The following is a 20,238-nucleotide window of genomic DNA, read 5'->3' as shown; positions in this document are numbered from 1 at the left end:
TGCAGACATGCATTTGAAAGTGAAGCAACAGTGTAGCTGATGTGGGACAAGGCAGGCAGGGGCTGCAGGTGACAGGGCCAAGGTCTTCACTGCCTAGGCTTGACTGTGTGCCAGGGAGCAGGGGAAGGAGGGACAGGAAGGTAGTTCGGGGTGACTGAGTATAGCACTACTCCCCCATATCCATCTCTTCCTGGCTCTTTCTCTTTGGGGCTCTGTGCTGAAGGTACAAGGCTGCTGGGCCCAAAGAGGACACCCAGGAGTGTGGGAAGTGAGCAGGCTTTGGCTTTATCTGCGTTAGTGCCCACAAACACACTCCTTGCTAGTGAAAATCAATGGCAAGTTTGGGAGATATATTTAGTGTCTGTGTGTCTAAGCAAATTATGTACATATATGCAAATTTTTCTCCTTTCTCCTCCCTTTGGGAACCTTCTTCAAGCCAGTCAAGCTCCAGATAGCCAACAAATAGCACAGAAAATGTGGTCTTTCCTCCTAACTATAGACTCTTGTTTCCACTTAAGATGTGAAGAAAGGGTTTCATGTTTGCTTTTAAGTTTAGAATGAGCTTACTCAGAACATATTTTATTGCATAAAAATTAAGGGAGGCATGATAGTACACACCTGCAATGCCAGTATTCCCAGAGGCTGAGGCAGGAGGATCCCAAGTTTGAGCCCAGCCTGGATAACTTTGGGAGGCCCTATCTCAGAATAAAAAATAAAAAGGTCTGGGCCAGGGATTTAGCTCAGTGATTCCACCTCCTGCCTTGCAAGTGCAAGGTCCCAAGTTCGATCCCTGGTACCAAAATAAAATAAAATAAAAAGGGCTGGGGATGTAGCTCAATGTGGTGGCCCTGGGCTCGATCTCTAGTACTGCAACAAAATAAACAAAAAACACAGTGGGAGTGGCCCATGAGAAAGATGCTGTAATAAGGATAGTCCAGAGTCTGGAAAACATACCGCAGGCTGCTCTTTCTGTGTGGTAACTCTTCAGTTAGTAACCTATGACTTGGACGTAGAGACTGGGGTAAGTATTAACACAGTGCTGACCCTGAGACTGTAGTACACAGTCCTTGCTCCTCAGCGATCACCAGCTGAAACGCTGACGGTTTCCGGATTCTAGGATGGGACCCAGTAGTGCTCATGTTGAACCCCAACAGCAAAGACAGCATGGGGCACCCGGTGGCTCTCCGTGCGCATGCTGAGTGAAGGGACACAGGCTGGCCAGACAATCGACAAATGCTGTGGTGTCAGCATAGCCCTAAAGGGAGGACGCAGTGCAGGAGCAGGAAAGAGAGGTCTAGGAGGTAAACCTGCATGTAGACCTCGCCTTACCACACGGAGCAACAGTTTGCAATATCAAGCAGTTACCTGACTTTTCTGGGCCCTGTGGGCCCCCTTCATTACAGGGTTGTCATGAGGATTAAAAATAAAGTACAGTTTGCCCTCTGTATTCACAGGTTTGCATCCCCAGTTTAACTAACCATGGACGGGAGATACTATTTTAAGAAATTGCATCTGCGATTCGCCTTGTCGTTACCTCTTAGAAGAAGCTGCAAAGATCTGACTTTTAAATGCCTAGCATTCCAAGGCAGGGATGCCACTGTAATTTACTCAACCTTTGCCTGTTGCAGGGCACTTGGTTTGCTTCTGCTTGTTTTTCTCCCTGCTGTTTCTGCTGTGGCCATCTCTACCTGTCTCCGTATTTTCTCTTGCTTTTATTTCTATGCATAGGGTCTTAATAGTGAAGTCAGGCCTTTTCAAATTTCAATAGAGATCTTTTCCAGGCTTTTCTAGAAGGGTGTAATACTTCCCATTTCCACCAGCAGTGTCTGAGGCTGTCCCCCAACCCCTCCCAGCCCGCGGCCCCCTCTCGAAGACCTGCCAGTGTCAGGAATCTTGAAGTTGTGCTGTCCGGTGGATGTCAAGCGCTTCCTCACTGTTACTGGCATTTGCATGTCCTTGACGGTTACAGAGGTTGGACGCCTTCTCCTGTACCGCTGGTTCTTTAGACTTGCCGTGCTGTGTACCACTTCCTGTTCATCCCCCACCCCCTTTTCTCTTGCTTGGCGTTTTTCTGATCAGTATGGAAGCGCTCGTGGCTGTCATACGAACTGCACGTTTTCCCGGGCTACTTACTGTTTACCAATTGACCTTATATTTATGGCATCTTTTACATTACCAAATTAAAATTTGTTTTATAGGGCCGGGGATTTAGCTCAGTGGTTCCGGCGCCTGCCTCGCAAGCTCAAGGTCCCGAGTTCGATCCCCGGTACCAAAAAACAAAATTTTGTTTTATAAGATCAGAAACATGTCTTTTCTTTTATGGCTTCTGGGTTTCCAGACTGAGTTAAAATGTCTCCCCTACTTCTTAGTTGTATATGCTGCTTCCTGGATCACTATTCTAGTATTTTTATTGTTTTATATTTTATATTTAAATGAATTCTAGATGGAGTACAGGTTGTGGTGTATGCTGTAAGGTAGGAAGCCAATTTAATTTTCTTCCTGATGAATATCCAGTTGAGCCAACATCATCTATTGCATAAATAATTTTCAGCCGTTGAGTTGAAACAGCACTTTGGTTGGATTTAATTGAAATCTGTACCAAGCACTCTCTTGGGCTCCACTCATCTCTTGGTCCATTTATATGCTGACATCATGTACTTTTAAGTACAGTAATTTCAGGTAGCACATTTTAATATTTATTAAGGAGGGTTATAACATTTGCCCATCTTAAGTGTAAAATTCAGGGATGATTAGATATTTAGGGAGTTATGTAACCATCATGGAATCTAATTTTAGAAAATTTCCATCACTTCAGAAAGAAACCTGGAACCCATTTGCTGTCATCTCCCATTGCCTCCCTCTCCCCTCGGAAGCCACTAACCATAATACAGCAAAATAGTGAAAATGCTCTGTGTATGGAGGTGTCTCGTCTGGACATTCCTAGTGTTTTATTCCTTATGCTCAAGTATTTTACAGAGTTCTTAACTATTGTGAATACATTTTTTCCTATATCTTGCTAGCTGATGGCTAGTATAAAAAACTTCCTTTATTATGTTTATCTTATAATCCATTTCTTACCAATTTTAAGGTTTTTCTAACTATACAATCTTAACATGATTTGTCTCTTTTTTTGTGTGTATTTATCATGAGAATTTAGCTTTCTTACTGCATTTTCTAGTAAACTGTAGACATTGTTTAATAATGGCCTGGGGCATCATCCTTGCTTTATTCCTTATTACAATAACTATGACCTTAGTATTTTTTCCATTAGAATGGTGTTTCTTTTTGTTTTGTTACTTTGATTGTGAACTTGACCTTGTTATACTTGAGCAATTTTTGTCAGTTCTATTGTTAGATTTTTTTATCGGGAATGTCATTTCATCAAATGTCTTTTCAGCATTTTTTGGAGGAGTTGTTTAGCTTTTCTCTTGTTGATTTGTTAATGTAAAGAATTATGTCCCTAAATTCCACGAATTGTCCTTGTTTCATGGAATAAGCCCAAGCAAGTCAGTATGTATAGTCCTTTTGATACACTGCTACATCCTGCTTGCTACAACCATACTTTTGTGTGTGTATGTTGTACCGGGGAAGGAACTCAGGACCTTGCCTTGCCACTGAGCTACATCTCTGGCCCTTTATACTTTACTTCTTTTGTATCTGAGGTCATGAGATTTGTCCAAGGTTTTGCTGTTCCTATCCTGTCATTATTAGGCTTTGATGTTAAGGTTCTGATGCTGTATCAAGTGGGTCAAGGAGCTTGCCATCAAAATGTTATTTATTGGCAACTCTTATTAACAGGTTAAAGCAGGGAGAGTGAACAACAAGGCTGAGAAGGAGTTATCTTTTCATTCATATTTGTTTTTTGAGCCTAAGATTTAATAGTTAATACATTTTTTAATCTTTGGCTGGAGCTGCACTGCATGATGTCTTAACCACACTGCCTTAACTAGCCACATGCAGTTATTTAGGTTTTCTTAAAGTTAATTAATAAAATTTAAAACACAGTTCCTCAGCCATCCTAGCTATGTTTCAAGGGCTCAGTAGCCACACTTGGCTCATGACTGCTGCCTCTGACAGCAAAGGCAGAGGAGGTGGGGAACCCGGGCCAGGGGAGGTCTTGTGTGGCCTGGTGAGCTAAGAATGGTTTTTACAGTTTTAATGAATTACTTAAAAAGAACATGTGACCTGGGTGTGGTGGTGCACACTTGTAATCTGAGCGCTCAGTAGGCTGAGGCAGGAGGATTGCTGCAAGTTCAAGGCCAGCTTAGGCGACATCATGAGTTCAAGACCAGCCTGAACTCCATAGCCAAAAAGTGTACAGAGGAAAAAGACCTGTGATAGCACCCAGATGTGGGCAAAAATCACCTTTAGACTTTTTACGTAAATTTTTAAAAAAATTTATCAACGTGATAAATGGAAATATTTGCCATAAATGGATCATTGGAAAAATAAATACACTGAAAGCCAGTTCATGTTATTAAGTTTCAGTGACAAACCACACCTTGCTCTTCCCTCTGGTAAAGAAGGAGATCAGCAAGCACTGATTAGGAGGCGCACGCCCACCAGCTGAACCATCTTCCTTGATGGCATCAGAAGAACAGAAAGACAGCTGAAAGAACTGCCTTCTCACTCACGATTCAGCATCATTTAAGACCCCATACATGTACCTCCCCAACCCAGCAGCACTCGTGGTTCTCAGTTTGGGAACCTGGGCTGTGGGACGAGGGGCATGGGCTTCCTGAGCCTGGCTTTAGGCAATGGCTAAGGTTGGGGTGGCCGACACAGAGGAGGCCACTACCGTTACAGGACCAGGACCATGACCAGGCTCTTGAAGTACGAGACATGTTTGCAGTTAGAGCACCTGCTGTGCATGTGAGTTGGGCTGTGCCACTTTGACACCCCAGGGAAATGGCATCACCAAGTTAAAATGCAATGATGTTTCCTTGGCTTTTATTGATCTTCGTTAAAAGACCTATAATTAAAATTTGGGCAAATATTTCGATATCTTCTATGAAACTGCAGTCATATATGTGTTTATTTTTCTTAAAAAGAAATTAATAAAATTCCTTCTAGAATTTCTGTCTACATACAGCAGACTTGCTTTCTCTAAAATATTACTGACTGGAACCTCTTTTGGACATGCCAGGCAGGTGAATGAGAGCCTCTTTTTTAGCTGTCTTTCCCTGAACTTCTTTTCGTATGCTTATCTGCCATTTGAATCCTCTTTGTGAAGTGTCTCTAAATCTTTTGCTCATTTTCATTGCATTGTCTGTCTTAATGAGTTGAAAGAATTCTCTTTAGATTTTGCTCATAAGCCCTTTATCAGATATATGATTTGTGAATGTGTCATCCCAGTCTGTGTCTTTTTTCAAAAGAACATCTACTGAAGAGCAAAAGTTTACTGAATAAAGTTCCACTTATCAATTTTATCTTTTAGGGTTCATGCTTTTTGTTATTGTTGTTGTTGCTCTAACCCAAGTTCCTAAAGACTGCATGTTTTCTTCTGAAACTTTACAATGTAGCATCTATGATTAGGTCTGTGGTCCACTTTGAGTTCATTTTTTTCCTACATGGACATCCATTTGTTCTAGTACCATTTGATGAAAAAACTAATCATTCCTCTACTGAATTACCTTGGCACTTTTATCAAAAATCAATTGGTTGGGCTGCGGATTTAGCTCAGTGGCCCTGAGCCTGTCTCGCAAGCACAAAGTCCTGAGTTCGATCCCCCATACCAAAAAAAACCAAAAAACATCAATTGGTCATATATATGGAGGTCTATTTCTAGACTCAATTTTTTTTTTTTTTTTTTTCGGTACAGTGGATCGAACTCCGCCTCTTGTGCTTTTGAGGCAGGCGGTGGATCCACTGAGCTAAATCCCCAGCCCTCTGGACTCTATTCTTTAGCATCCATATATTTGTCTATTCTTACCCCAATACCACATTGTCTTGGTTCTGTGTTGAAATCGGGTAGTGTATCTTCCAACTTTGTTCTTTTTCAAACTTGAGTTACCTGTTCTATGTCCTGGGTGTTTTATATAAATTTGGAATCAGCTTATCAATATCTACAAATTGCTTATTAGGACTTTGATTCAGGTTGTGCTGAATCTGTGGATAAAATTGGGGAGAATTGACACCTTAATCTTAAGTCTTCTAATCCATGAACACACTGTATTTCATTTATTTAGTCCTCAGATATCTCTTAACAACATTGTGAAGTTTTAGTTGTGCGGATTTTCCATAATTTGCTAAATCTATTCTGGTTTGAGTTTTTTTATGCTATCTAAATGAGATGAATATATTTTTAATGTTGAAAGCTGCCTTATTCTCCAGTTTCTCAGAAAAGCAGTGGATCACTTGATTACCTGCAACAGAATAAGGCCGATTAGGAAGGCTAGGCCTGCAGTGGGGGGGTGATACAGGGCCACTTGGTCACAGACTCCGAGCAGCTTCGTGGCACCAGACAGATCACCTGTGATGGCCAGATCAGCCACTGGGTAACCCAGGCAGGTGTATGGCATGAAAATGGGTGGGGAGGGCACCGTGGCAGGAGTACAGGCAGATGAGGTGGGCAGCTGGTGTCAGGAATGCGTGCCAACAGGTGGAGGTCCTCAGTCTGCAGGAGGAGATGGAAGCGGTAGAAGGGTGCTCCACCCTGTGGGCATGGAGACCTTAGGCTCTTTACAAACAGGGCAGGGGCACAGGGCCCTAGAGTTGACCCTCAGCAACAATAGAGCTGGAGCAGACAGTCAGGACTTGTCCAGTGCCAGCTGGCCCAATCTGGAGTCTCAGCTTGGTAGGTGCTTTGAGGACTGTTCTTGGCTGGGACCACAGATCACCTGGAAGTAGGAAGGAGGCTGGAAGGACCTAACCCTGGCTCGCTCTTCTGGGAGGTCGAAGGGGGATACATTGAAAGCGCTTATAAAAAGAATCAGGGTATCTGTCCTCAGTTCCAGTTCCACCTCTCTTCCACAAGAAGCAGGTAATTCAGAGGAAGTACTGGCATCAGGATGGTTGCCAGACAGCCTGACCTCTTCCTCCCATCTACTTGCTTCAGAGATGGAGCCATATTCCCCTCTCTCCTTGGGAGGCGTTCACCAGGTGCTCCACAGCCCACCAGGCTGGTACCCCTTAGTAAAGTGAAGGAAGATATCTGCACAAAGAAAACCCTTGGAACCCCAAACAATCTATTGCTTAATCTCCTAACCTAAAACTCCATTCAAGGACGCAGCAGCCAGTGGGCTGGATCATAGAGGCTGTTCTGCAGGTATCTGAGAAGGTGCTGCGGTGTCCAGGGCCACTGTACACAAAAGCCAGGCAGGGTGAGATGGGGGTGTCCTTCACTGAGACGGGGCCACTGAACAGGAGCCAACCAGGTGGGGACAAAAGGTGATGAGCTTTGTTTTAGATGTGGGGCAGCAAGACAGCAAACTAGAGATCCAGTAAACCATTCAATGTTAAATAAATGCACCAAAGATGTGAGTTTGTCCTGAAGCCGCCTGCCCTGGCACAAACCTCATGAGCATGTCTTCGAGCTGCTGCCCCCTTGCCAGGGCTACTGCCCCCTTGCCAGGGCTACTGCTGTTTCCACAGCTACTTTAGTATAAAAATGCTTTAAAAACCAAATAGTGCAGTGAGTCTTAATCTCACTGCAATTTCTCTGTTCTGGAACAGCACAGCTAATAGTTTGGTGAATAACTTTCCCAGAGCTTTATGCAAAAAGTTTATTTGTGCTGGGCACAGTGGTGCATCCCTATAATCCCAGCATTCTGGGAGGCAGAGGCATAAAGAAGAAACACAAGGGGCCGGGGATTTAGCTCAGTGGTTTCGCCACCTGCTGTGCAAGCAAGCACAAGAACCCGAGTTCGATCCCTGGTACCAAAAACAAAACAAAATAGCATCATCCCCAAGTTCGATCCCTGGTACCAAAAAAAAAAAAAAAAAAAAAGCATCATAATACAATTATTCCCTAAGAAGAAAGTCTTAGACATGAAATGCACATTGTAAATTTTCATATAGATGTTCGGATTTCCTTTTGAAAAGATGGTACCAATTTAAACTCTTCCTAATCGTGTGCTTTTCCTAGTTGTTCAGAGCATTGGTCTTCTTCTTCTATCCCACTATTCTAAGTGGGAAATGTCATCTTTTTTTGATTTGCATTTCTTTATTAGGGAAGGTGCAATCTTCTTTTACTCAGCCCATTATCTGTGTCCGTCTCCCATCCCTCCTTCCCCAGTTGGTTACCTATTCAAATCCTTTCCCATTTTTCTCTTTTTGTAGTATCGTGGATGGAACCCTGAGCTTCATGCACTCTAGGCAAGTGCTGTACTACTGAGCTACCCCTAGCCCTGCCTACTTTTTCTATTGGAATATTTACCTTTCTCTTATATATTACGGATATTAATCCTTGGTTGTATTTCACAAACATGTCATAACCAGTTTTTGTCTTTATTAAAAGTAATTTGTGGTATCTTTTCTATTTCACAGTTTTCACTGTTGTATAGTCTTATCTAAATGAATCTTGTTTTTTATGGTTTCTGGCTTTAGGTCATGCCAAGAAAAGCTGAACACAACCAAAGTGTATAAACATTGCCTTCTGTGTTTCCCTCCGATACTGTACCCTATTGCTTTTTAATGTCAAATGGGAATTTGATGGTGTCCCTCCTTTGTTTGAGATGCCCCTCCTCACCCACACTGAGTGGATCCTCCCAAGCCTCGGAGGATCTGGGCTCTGCCCTCACAGAACCCCACCCTGCCCTCCCTTGTCCCTTACAGTTTCTGGGTGCAGTGCCTTGCTTGACTTCTCCTCTCCCCTGGTGAACCTCAAGCAGCTACCAAGCCTCACCGCAGAGGAGTTTCTGAGAAGCCGTCCTCTACCACAGTCAGTGTGACACTTCCCCACCTTTCCTGCCACTGAGACAAAATACCCAACAGTTCAGTCCATGGTTGGCTGGCTCCATGGCAGAAGTGGAATGGAAGGAAGGACATGGCATGGAAAAGCTGCTCCCCCAAGGTAACCAGGAATCAAAAGTGAGGGGAGGAGCCAAGAACAGCAGTATACCTTCCTCCAGGTCACACCCCAAGTGGCCACCCCTCCACCCAGGCCCCACCTCCTAACAGCACCAGACCACCGAGCTCATCAGTGGATGGATCCACGGATGAATGGAGCGCCCCCGTGATCCAGGCTCTCTGAGACACAGGAAGCTCTGGGGACATTTTGGATCTAAAACGTACCACTGACCCTGCTCTCCCACCTCCTGGTCTCACACTGAAATGCCTGATGATGCCTTTCTTGCTGAATTCCTCTTGGATTTCTGAATTCCTTTTGAGTTGGCTCAGTGTCTGGCACTTAATTCAGTGCCATAGAGTAGGTGCTAAGCCTGCCTCGGTGCCCTGACTTGCATTGTAGCAAGCTCAGTGTGTCAGCAGTGTGGAGGTTTTAAGACCAAGACCAATTTGCACACCCTTATAATGATGCTGGGGGTACCTGGAAAGGCCATCAGGTCCTGGACAGAGGCCATTTGCTCAGAGGAAAGAGGACAGATGAGGAGCAAGTTTAGTAGGTAGAACCAACAATGCTTGAGTACAGTTATCTCCTGAACCTTCAGGACACATGAAAATCAGGGAGTTAGCCCATTAGCACAGTCTAGACCCTTACTGTGAGAGAGAGTGTGTGTGTGTGTGTGTGTGTGTGTGTGTGTGTGTGTGTGTGTGTGTAGAATTACCCTATTCTTGTTGCCTTCCACAAAGCTGTGTGACCTTACCTAGTCATTACCTCCTTGTCCTTGTCATACCTGTCAAGTGGAGTTGGCACACCCACCTTCAGCGGTCAGGTGGTTTCCATAAAGCACCATGAGTTAGGAGCCCTCTAGCCCCTGGCACACATAGTCCTTGGGGTGGGTTCTCTGGTTTCCTCTATTGCTTTGCCTTGGTTGATTGGGTTAGTGGCCACCTTCTGACTGATCTAAAGGATTCCTAGAGAGAGAAGGTAAAATCAGCTTTCTTTACTGGGCTTCCACAAGCCAGGCATGGTCTGGCCACTCTGATTGTCATCTGCAGTCTGCTCTCCTTCCCCCCAGGGACCTTCCAGCATTTAGTCCTTTCTCAGCTCTGCTTCTTCCTTTGCTGTTCCGTGTGTACCACCTAACTAACCCAGTACATTGTAGTGCCTGGTTACTGCAGCCACTACCCTCCTGCCTGCAGACAGTCCGGGCCAGGTACAGAAGCAGGAGACCAGCCCGCACATCATGTTTTTGTCTGGGATCACATTTGTGTCCCTGCTGCAGCTGCTCAGGGCATCCTGAGCCATGTGTCCCTCAGGACCTCCACAAGTCCCACCCCCGGCGACAGGGCAGTGAGCCCAACTGCCATCCTAGCCTTCACTTGTCACTTCTGCAAGAGGAGCAGAGAAAGCCAGCTGTGTCCCCTGCCCTAGTCTTCAACCAGACACCCGCTGCCAGCACAGCGTGCTCTTGGGAGCAGCCTTCCTGCTCTTTGCTGCCAGCCTGTGTGTGCAGCCATGCCCTCTCACACAGGGCGCTTTCACACCAGCTCACTGCTCCCCAGCCACCGCAGCACCTGCCTTCTCTCAACAAACATTTAATGAGTCCCTCCCTAGGCCAAGCCCTGAGAAGCATGAAGCATGGCAGAGGCTTTCTTTCAAGGAGCTCTGATCCGGTAGAAATTCCAACCAAGTTTCCTCTGCCAGAAGGAGGAGACCATCGTGCTCACCTCCGAGGCCTGCTGTACGTTTCCCAGGGAACTGTGTGAAGAGTCGGGGTGGTGATGTGGTGCTGCAGTCACAGGTGCAGGTGCTCAGACTAGAGGCAGCGCTGTCCAGTCCAGGGGAAGCTGGTCATTTTGGCTGAGACCTACAGCATACTGAGTCCCTCTTTGGCCCATCGTCCTGGTGGGCCCAGTGCTCCCCAGATGTGCCTCCGTGTCTCACCCATGCATCTCTTCCATGTGAGAGTCTCGTGGGGGAGACTGGCTCACAGTCCACCTACCTGGTTACCCATCCCATCAGGGATGGGTTCTATTAGCTGCTCTGATGGGGTTTGGTGCTCGAGTTCAGGAACTCTGGGTTGGGGTAGACATCTGTTTGGCTCAGCAATGAAGGTGACCAGGGCTTGTGAGAAGGCAGCTAGGAGAGGCAGGCACCGGAAGAGGCACAAGCTTGATTGGGCGAAGCATTCTTGGCTTATAGTCAGTGGCAGGTAGAAAGCAGCTTCAACTGGGGGAGATGAGGAAACATTTTAACCATAAGATAAAGTACCTGGTACATCTTTGAAGGAGTCCTACATCTCAGGAAAAGGGGGGTGGTGGGCACCCTTCTGAAATCTTTAATTTCAGTTGTTTAATAATTCCCTTTAAAATAGGAAAGGAGGCCTGGAGATTTAGCTCAGTGGTTCCAGTGCCTGCCATGAAAGCGGAAGGTCCCGAGTTCCATCCCCGGTACCAAAAAAAATACAAATAAAATAAAATAGGAAAGGAGTTTCCTGGTTTGTTCTAAAGCCCAGCCCTTTCTGGAAATCTTCCAGAAAGTGGTATAGAGAGGGCAAGAGTTCCTTGGAAGAAGAGGGAAATTTCTCCACTTTATTGCCATTTTCCCCCAAAGTACAAAGTATTTGCATGGCTGTATAGTTAAATATCTATTTTTAATTATCAATGCAATGTGACATTATGTAGAGAGTTTGGAAAATTTGAGAGAGAAAAAAAATCTATCATCCCATGACACAAACTCTTGTTTATTCTTCTGGTGTGTGTGTGTGTGTGTGTGTGTGTGTGCGTGTGCGTGTGTGTGTGTGTGTGTGTATTTTGATTATGATAGTACTTGACATATACTTGTGTACTGGCGTGCCAGCTTTCTAAGTTTTTAAGAAATGTTAAATGTTTGATGAATTACCTACAGAAGAGTGCAGAAAATATATGCACAGTTTAAAGACTAATTCAAAGCTCATGGCGCAAGACAGGGCACTTGGGGCCCTAGAGGACCCTCAGCATCCAGCCTACTCTGCTCATTGGGTCCCTGGTGTTTCTTCATGCTTCACCAGTACCTGCAGAATCTAATTTCCTTTAGCTTGCTTTTGGTAATTACATGAATGGGAGTCGTACTCTACTATTTTGTCTGCTCCTTTCCCTCTGTTATTGTTTGTGAGATGTTACACATGGGTGTGGTTTATTGATACTAATACTTAGTTTAAAAGAGAAGAAACAAGTTTCATACTCATGCTCACTTTTGTCTCACATATAGATTTTCTCAGGTAGCCCACATTTGCTGTCCTTTTGCATTAGGAAAAGGTGTTCTTTTTCCTCCTGATTGTGGCTCCCTACCCCACCTGCCGAGAATGCAGGCCTCAGACTGCGAAGAATCTTTTGCCCCCTCCTGGCAGTGGGGCGCTGGCCCTCTCTGCCCTTTGGCTGTCGTCCTGGAAGCAGCCATTCTGGGCTGCTGGAGACAGAGCTGTAGCTGCCACCCTTCCAAGGACCTGATGGAATTCCTTCTGGGGCCTCGGGACAGCTGGCGAGAGCCTGGAAAGCTTAGCAGGACTGAGGAATCTGCTGAGGGAGGAAGGTGACATGGGATGTTGGGGATTCTCCTGGTCCCCAGCACCCAGTGTCCCCTGGTGGAAGCCTCAGAAGTCAGGAACCCTTGCCTCCAGTGCATGTGCTCTTTTGTCTACTTTCTTCAGGACCCAGAGGATCTGCATCTGAGAAAGTGGGATTAATTCATATGCACATTTCCTGTACTCAGCCTGACACCTCCAGACAGGGGCCTCCTGACCTTGATGAGAAAGCCACCACTAAGCCGGGTTTCTGCCCAAATGCCCAAGGCCGGCTGATACCCAGGGCAGCAAACACACAACTGAACCTGTCTTGTCTCTGCTCACAGCTGCATCCACACTCAGCCTGTTTCTCTTCTGCTAATCTTGTTGAACAAGTGCTCTGTGGCCCCATTTCTTTCCACCCTCTCCCAGCTAATCCTTGGGAATTTAGCTCTTGTCGCCTGGACACTCACTGTGCCTGCTCATTAAGCCTGGTCGCCGAGTGGGACCAAACCAATCCGGATGAACCTGTGAGATTAAAACCTCTTACTTGATTTTAGGACTCACCTCTTGGACTTACGTTCACCTTCCAGAAGCTATTTGTTTCACTCAACTCCTGCCTAGCCTGGGCCCAAGTGAGGCAGCTCCTCTCAGGCTTGGCTTGTGGCAGCTCCTTTGTCCCAAGTTTATTGTGAGCTTTCTCTGGTTTAGCCTTGTTCAGCATATTCACAGCTGTGGCATGGACCAACTGGAGTCAAGTTTCCCTTTTCCTTCACTTCAAGAGGCTGTTCTTGTGCTGGCTCCAACCTGGAGTCTGGCCCTCTGCTGGCCAACTCAGTCCTCTCCTACCTTCTCTCCAGGTGAATGAAAGAAGCCCTGATGGGACAGTAGAGGCCTCCTTCAGGTTGGTATAGAAATATGTTTATGACTCTAAAGGATTCGTGATGGATGTATCATTGCCCACAGCCTGTCTGTGTACCCTCTGTGTCCATGTGCTATATCTGTCCATCTGGTCCTTCTTCCTGTCCAGATTCCCCATTAGAGCATGGGAGGTACCATGCTTTAGCTTCAGATGAAAGATGGCAGAACTTCCCTTTTACCTTCCCCAATTCTTCTCCCAGGGTTTGGTTCTGACTTCCAGAATCCCTCAGAACGTTTTGCACAAAACTCCCACGTAAGACTTATCACCCAGACTGGGCCTCGGGTGTTGACACTGGCCAGGATGGACTCTAGGAAGAGTCCTAGGTTTCTGGGGGCAGTGACTGGGGAGTGAAGTTGGTTTGGATAGGTTGAGTTCCTGCTGCCTTAAAACATCCCAGAGGAATGATCCAGTGGACACTTGGATAATGCTGAAGCACCCCACTCCTTCATTAACATAGAGTAGGCTTTCAGATTCCTGCTTTCTCTTGAAAACAGAGGACCACAGGTAGCGAAGAACTCAGTCATAGGGCCGAGGAAGTTTATTGTGGGACACTGGGAGAGGAGGTCATGGGGTGGAAACAGCAGTAATCTACTTCATTTTTATTGGTCACTTTTTTTTGGTGCTGAGGATCAACCCAGTGGTGCTGTACTACCAAGCTGCATCCCCAGCTCTATCTATCCATCATCTATCCATCCATCCATCTACCTATCTATCATCTATCTATCTTTTTTTGGGGGGGGGGTACCAGGGATCGAACTTGGATCTTTGTGCTTGCGAGGCAGGCGGCGGAACCACTGAACTAAATCCCCGGCCCCTCTATCTATCTATCTTTGAGACAGGCCCTTGCTAAGTTGCCCAGGAGAGCCTTAAACTTGTAATCCTCCTGCTTAGCCTCCGTAGTAGCTGGGATTACAGGCGTGTGCCACTATGCCCAGCTCTACATAATTGTTATTGGTCATTAGATTGTATGAACACACTGGGGAAGTGGTTACTTCTGAGGAGGAGGATGTATGATCAGATAAATATGGGGTGGGGACTGGAGTGAAGATAACAGTGCCAGTCCACAGGTCTTTGTGTCTTTATCCTGCATGACTTACATGTGTGTCATAAATTTTGTTTATTTATTTATTTAGGTGCTAGGAATCAAGTCCAGGGCCTCACACATGCTTAAAAACACACTCTACCCCCAGCACCATAAAATTTTTTTTTTTCGGTACTGGGGATCGAACTCGGGACCTTGCGCTTTCGAGGCAGGCGCCGGAACCACGGAGCTAAATCCCCGGCCCATAAATATTATTTTAAATTTACCCAATAGTTGATTAAAACTATTAAGAATTAATTACAAAATTACACCATGCTTTAATATTGGTTGAGTAAAATTTGGTGCTTGCTAAATTTCAAAAGCAATATACTTTTTTAAAAAATGAAATTTATCAACTTAAACCCTGAGCATTTTCCACTTGCCTCAAACTTCCCTTCTGGCCTTTGTGATGTGTTGAGCCTTTGATTTGCTCTCATGTTTCAGCTCAAAGGGAATCCCTTTCCTGTTTGACCCCAGGATGCTGTAAGTGCCAGCAACCCCATCCCCACCCCCACCAATCCCATGAAGGGTGACTGTCCTGGCCCGCACTTGGCCAGTGCTCCTGAGGTCCTGGTTCAATCCCAATACTGCAGTGATGCCCGGGAACCTCCCCTGGAGAAGGCTGTAAATGCTATCACACTGTTTCTTTTCTGCCAATCAGAAGAAAACTAGCTACAAATTTTCATTTTCCTTCCTAGCTCCCCATTGCTGTTTGATCCTTTAGCAGGTGTTACCTGCTTAGAGCCAGGGAAAAGCCGCCGCAGCCAGCCAGCTTGTTGTCATTTGTGACCTTCGTGCTGGCTCACTTGTCCCTCCAGTTGCCTTCGAGATTGCCAGTAGGCTTGGCTTAAATGCCGTGAGTCCTTCACGTCACAAGGCAGTTGTCACGCTCTCCTGTTGCATGTTCTCTGACATCACAGTGGCAAACTATATGTAAAGTCACACCTTCTCTGTGCATTCCATCAAAAGTGGAAATAGGATCAAACTGTGCCTGTTTAATTGAAAAAAAAGGAAAGTGCACATCTTATACCAACACCTGTCCAGTGTGTCTTAGGGTCTTTATGCAAGGAGGATCCCCTTTGCACCTTTCTCACCCCACAAGTCTGTGGCCTCCAGCTGAGCCGCTGGCAGGGGCAGCCCTGGGGGACAGATCGTGTAGGCGCCCTTGTCTCGCACCTCCCTGCAGCCCCGAGGAGCTGGGGAAGGTGATGACAGAAGCAGCCAGTTCCAGAATGCAGTGTTGGGCTTGGCATTTCCTTGGCATAGCTAATACTGAGTGCCTTCTAGGGTGTGGGGTGTGTGCCTTTCATGGGCGAGCAGCAGTAGCCACTGTGACCTTGCCTGTCACTCAGTAAGCTGCTTCCTGTGCAGTTCTGCATTGGAATAGCTCAAGAGCAGTGGGGGGGGGGGGGCGTACCCTATTATGCAGCACGACTGTTCCTGGATAGCAACAATGCTTACTATTTTAAACAGGAAGAGGCTCTCATCAAATCCTCTCTCCTGGCTATGGTATTGTTCCCCACGCAGAAGCCCCTGCTCCCAGCTTCACCTATCGCCTTAGTTCTAACCCAGAACTGCTTAAGGAACATAAGGACTCTACGCCACAGAACTGGGGAGTCGAGGGACACTAGCAGTGTACACTTGGGTAAACCTTGCCACAGCAGAGACATTCACCATCTTTCTGTAGAAGCATCCTTGCTTCCTTCCCTGAATAAATTAATTGTAAAATTCTCCTGACCTCCATATGTGCAGTGTAACAGCACCCTGTGAGTCCCAGACTGGTTCCCTTCTGTTCAGGGTCACCTTTGATAAAGTCCAGGAACTGGAGGGAAAGTTAGGGCAAACTGGATGGATCTGTGCAGCTCTATAATGTCTGATTTATTCTAATAGCTTTAATGATCTGACATTTTTATCACTTCTGCCTGAGAGGACAGACATGTGTTCTGAATTCTTTTATTTGCATAGACAAAATAGCTGGGTGATCAAAGTTTTTTGTTAAACATATGGGCATGTGTGATATAGCCAGAAGTCTTTAAAGGAGGTGACATTTATTTTAAGGCCCAGTTGTTCCTCAATGCTAATTTGATTATAACCATTTCTGTCTAATGTAATATCTCTGTCCCTTCAGACTGCTATAACAAAAAGTAGCGTTGACCTGGGGACTTAAACAACAGAAATTTATCCCTCACTGCTCTTAAAGCAGGGAGGTGTAAGATCAAGGTGCCCACTGATTTGGTCTCTGATGAGAGCCTTTTCCCTGGCTTTCAAACAGACGCCTTCTCGCTATACCTCCCATGGCAGAGAAAAAGAGAACAAAATCTCCCCCATTCACGAGGGCTTCACCCTCGCAACTTAATCACTCCCAAAGGCCCCACCTCCAACTACAATGGGGATTAGGGTTTCCATGTGTGGTACGGGTGAGGCAGGGGCACAAACATACAGATCATAGCGTGCAGTGAGCCCATGGGCTGCATACTGCCTCTGTCTACACAATTACTGTGTTTTGGAATAAACTGGGTGACTTGAAGCAACATTAACTGCTAAGACTAATACTGACCTTCTGCAGAGCTTCTGTTTCCTTCTGACCAGTGTCTCCTGGATACCCTGCCTGCACCAGACCAGAGGGACGACACAGCCAGGGACATTTACAGTGTTCAAGAGCCCATGCTACAATTGTCCTCAAATCTTCCTTGGGGAACCCTCTGCCAGGTCCAGGGTATCTCTGCACCCACCCCCGACTGCACTTAGTTCGCCCGCCCGTACACTCGCAGGCAGCAGGCAGGCTGCAGGGAGAGATGCCAGGAACATGCTTCCTTTGTTTAATCTAGCAAAGACTAGCAGGGAAAGCTGTAGGGAGGAGTACTAAGGAGGCTACTGGGGAGGTGAGAAGCAAAATGATTGTCAATAGGCACAGCCCCGGGGGCGGGGGGGAGGGGATGGGAGGGGGTAGGCAGGTGGTGACTTAGAAACGTGGAAATGTGCGAGAGGGCACTGACATCACAGGCTTTTCTCAGGTCACTGAACAGCTGGACCTAACTGATCTCTGGCACACAGGGAAAGACACCCAGTTTAAACCAGTACCTGTCAAATTAGTGTTTAGGTTGTAGGCAAGACGGGTCTGCTGTAGCCTTCATTTCCTTAGTGACACAGCTACCTGCATCTCTCCACACTAGCGAGCAGGGCCTGTGTCTTTTTTGAGTTGTCCCCAAGGAAAAGGAATGAAGTTAGACGGTTATGTTCATTTTAAAGAGATCTTCTCCAGATGCACAGGGCAGGGAACGTGTGGAACAGCTGTGCTACGGTATTACCCAGGCCTCCCAGCCCAGGCCTGGAGCACTCCAAGGCCTTGGTCACCTGGAAGGCTGAAGCTCCACAGGCGGTTCTGGTGGCAGCAGGTCATGCAGCACCACCAGCACTGGGTCCACTCAGGGCTCACAACTGCGCCATGATTTATACTGAAGTGGCTCTCCTGGACAGCTGCTGATCTAGGCGCTCAGTCGACCCGCTTCCATGTTGTCAGCATGGCTCAAGGCTGAAGTGATGTAGGTGCTCATGTTCATCCGCTAGAGCTGCCGAAACAAAATGCCACAAACTGTGTCTCAAACAACAGAAGTATTTTTCCTCACAGTTCTGAAGAAGGCCGGAAGTCGAAGAGTCAGTTTCTGGGAGGTCCCCCTCCCGGCTTATAGATGGCGTCTTCTCCATGTGGCACTCGTTCATGTCATGGAGAGAAAGAAAGAGAAAGCTCTGGTGTCTTCTCTTGCAAAGGCACTAATCCCATCAGATCAGGGCCCCACCCTTATGACCTCATTTAACCTTAAAAACATTTTTCCTGAAAGGCTGCCTCTCCAAAGACAGGCGGCCCTGCTGGGAGTTAGGGTTTCAGCACGGCGGATGTTCGGATCGGGTGGGGAGATGCAAACAGTCTATAACCACGCCTCAGACAAACTGTTTGACTTTCAGTCTCTACTCTCACAAACTGAGTCTGTGACCTTGAGGAAGTTTCCTTAGCTTTAAAGTTTCCTCAGCTTGCTCTCTGTGAAAACAGGGGTAGTCATGGTACCTGCCTAGGGCATTGGAAGGATGAAACGAGGTAACGCATAGGCCGGGCTTAGTGATGGGTCCTGTGTGTAGTAACCTGGGTTTCCAGGACTGGCCCAAGCCCGTGGGAATGGGATCCCAAACTAGGGAGCTCCCAGGACTCTGCTGTTCTTCACGGAGCCGAGCCTCTGCAGGGCCAGGTTAGCTTCCCAGAGCCTGAGCAGGAAGGTAGGAGAAGACAGGCTGCTCGGGGCGACAGCCCAAGGCTCCAGAGAGGTGCTCTGGAGTCAGTGCTCCGCCTCCGTGCAGAAAGGAACCGGGCAGCAGTGGGACCTGAGTGAAGGTCACATTGGACTCTTTCTGGCTTCTTCTTGGCTAAAAGAAAATAAGTTAAAAAGCTTTTTTTTTGGTATCGGGGATTGAACTCAGGTCCTTGCGCATGCACAGCAGGCGGCGAAACCCCTGAGCTAAATCCCCAGCCCAAGTTAAAAAGCTTTTAAGCAGGGGCTGGGGATTTAGTTCAGTGGTTTTGGCACCTGCTTTGCAAGTGCAAGGACCTGAGTTCAATCCCCGGTACCAAAAAAAGAAAAGTGGGTGTTTGTGGTTAAAAAGCTTTTAAGCAGAGATGTTGAGATTATAAAACACAAGTTTCTTGTATAAAATTTTGAAAATAGAGGAGAAGGGGGTGAAGAAAGAATGAAGATGTGTTGTGTACATGTATCAACTCCCCGTGAGGAATATAATCATTATGTACAGCAAGTGTACTAATAAAAAATAAAAATTGAAAAGATAAAAAATACAAGAACCTATGAAGAGCATAACAATCACCGTGCCTCTCCTGTCCAGAGTTCACTCCGATAACCTTTCCTTTCCACTGATAGGTCTGGGTCTGAAGCCTGGCCTCCTCCTCCTCCGGTTGCCTGACACTTAATGGGCTGCCTGTTACCTGTCATCTTCAAAACGTCTGCTTGGTCCTCTTCAGATGGAACTAACTCCTACTTTGCAGTCTTGCTGTGGAGATGCAGTAAAGCGCCGGGCATGTGGTGTTAACTCACCGAGGGCCACTGCCCTTGGTTCTTGGTGCTAGCAGTAATGCTCAGGCAGGGATCCCCTGCCAACCATTACTACTCCCCCCTTGCAAGTCCCAACCTGTAGGCGTGTGCTGTGAGCTTGACGCAAACCAGTGTTGTCCTATACGTTGAGAGGTTGCCTGTTGTAGAGTCCCAGCATCAGTCTGCCTGTTTTTCTCTTGCCTGAGCTGCTTTAAAAGGTGAAGATTACGTGTTTGTGCAGAGGATTAGGCGTGTGTCTTCTTTCAGCACCCTGCCTCCTCCGTCACTCCCACAGAGTTTGGGACCTCTCCTTTCATAATCCCACTGGGCTTGGCTTGGAAAGGGGGGAGACAGAGACAAAGACCAGAGTAGCTGCATCTAAGAACTGAGAACTGCACCCATTTCCAGATTATGGCTTAGGAAATGAAGACTAGTTTTCAGTTTGTGGGACATAAGATCCCCTGAAACATGCACCTTCAGCGGGCTTGTGGCCATCCCCCTCTTCCCCAGCCTTTCCAGCTCAGCTCCTCCCACAGTCTCTCTGCCCTGTGCCTTCCACACCAGGGACCAAGTCTTTTCTCCCCAGAGGTCCGCATG

At 46.6% G+C, this 20,238-nt stretch overlaps 1 protein-coding gene and 1 long non-coding RNA gene across 4 annotated transcripts in view; one reads left to right on the top strand and one right to left on the bottom strand.

Moving 5' to 3' along the window:
• Positions 1–20,238, top strand: part of Dpysl5 (dihydropyrimidinase like 5) — an 86,341-nt gene that overhangs the window by 14,104 nt on the left and 51,999 nt on the right. The gene's annotated exons all lie outside the window — the stretch shown is intronic.
• Positions 8,771–15,360, bottom strand: LOC110347915 (uncharacterized). Its single transcript, XR_002392829.2, has 4 exons — positions 15,283–15,360; positions 13,113–13,421; positions 10,732–11,233; positions 8,771–9,975 (listed from the first exon to the last, which is right to left on the bottom strand). It is a non-coding gene; the product is annotated as an uncharacterized LOC110347915 (long non-coding RNA).

This window comes from Heterocephalus glaber, unplaced genomic scaffold, assembly GCF_053883595.1.
Source record: "Heterocephalus glaber isolate CG9 unplaced genomic scaffold, H.glaber_assembly_v1.0 deba00001457, whole genome shotgun sequence".
Lineage (NCBI taxonomy): Eukaryota > Metazoa > Chordata > Mammalia > Rodentia > Bathyergidae > Heterocephalus > Heterocephalus glaber.
This window is presented reverse-complemented; position numbering and strand designations above follow the sequence as displayed.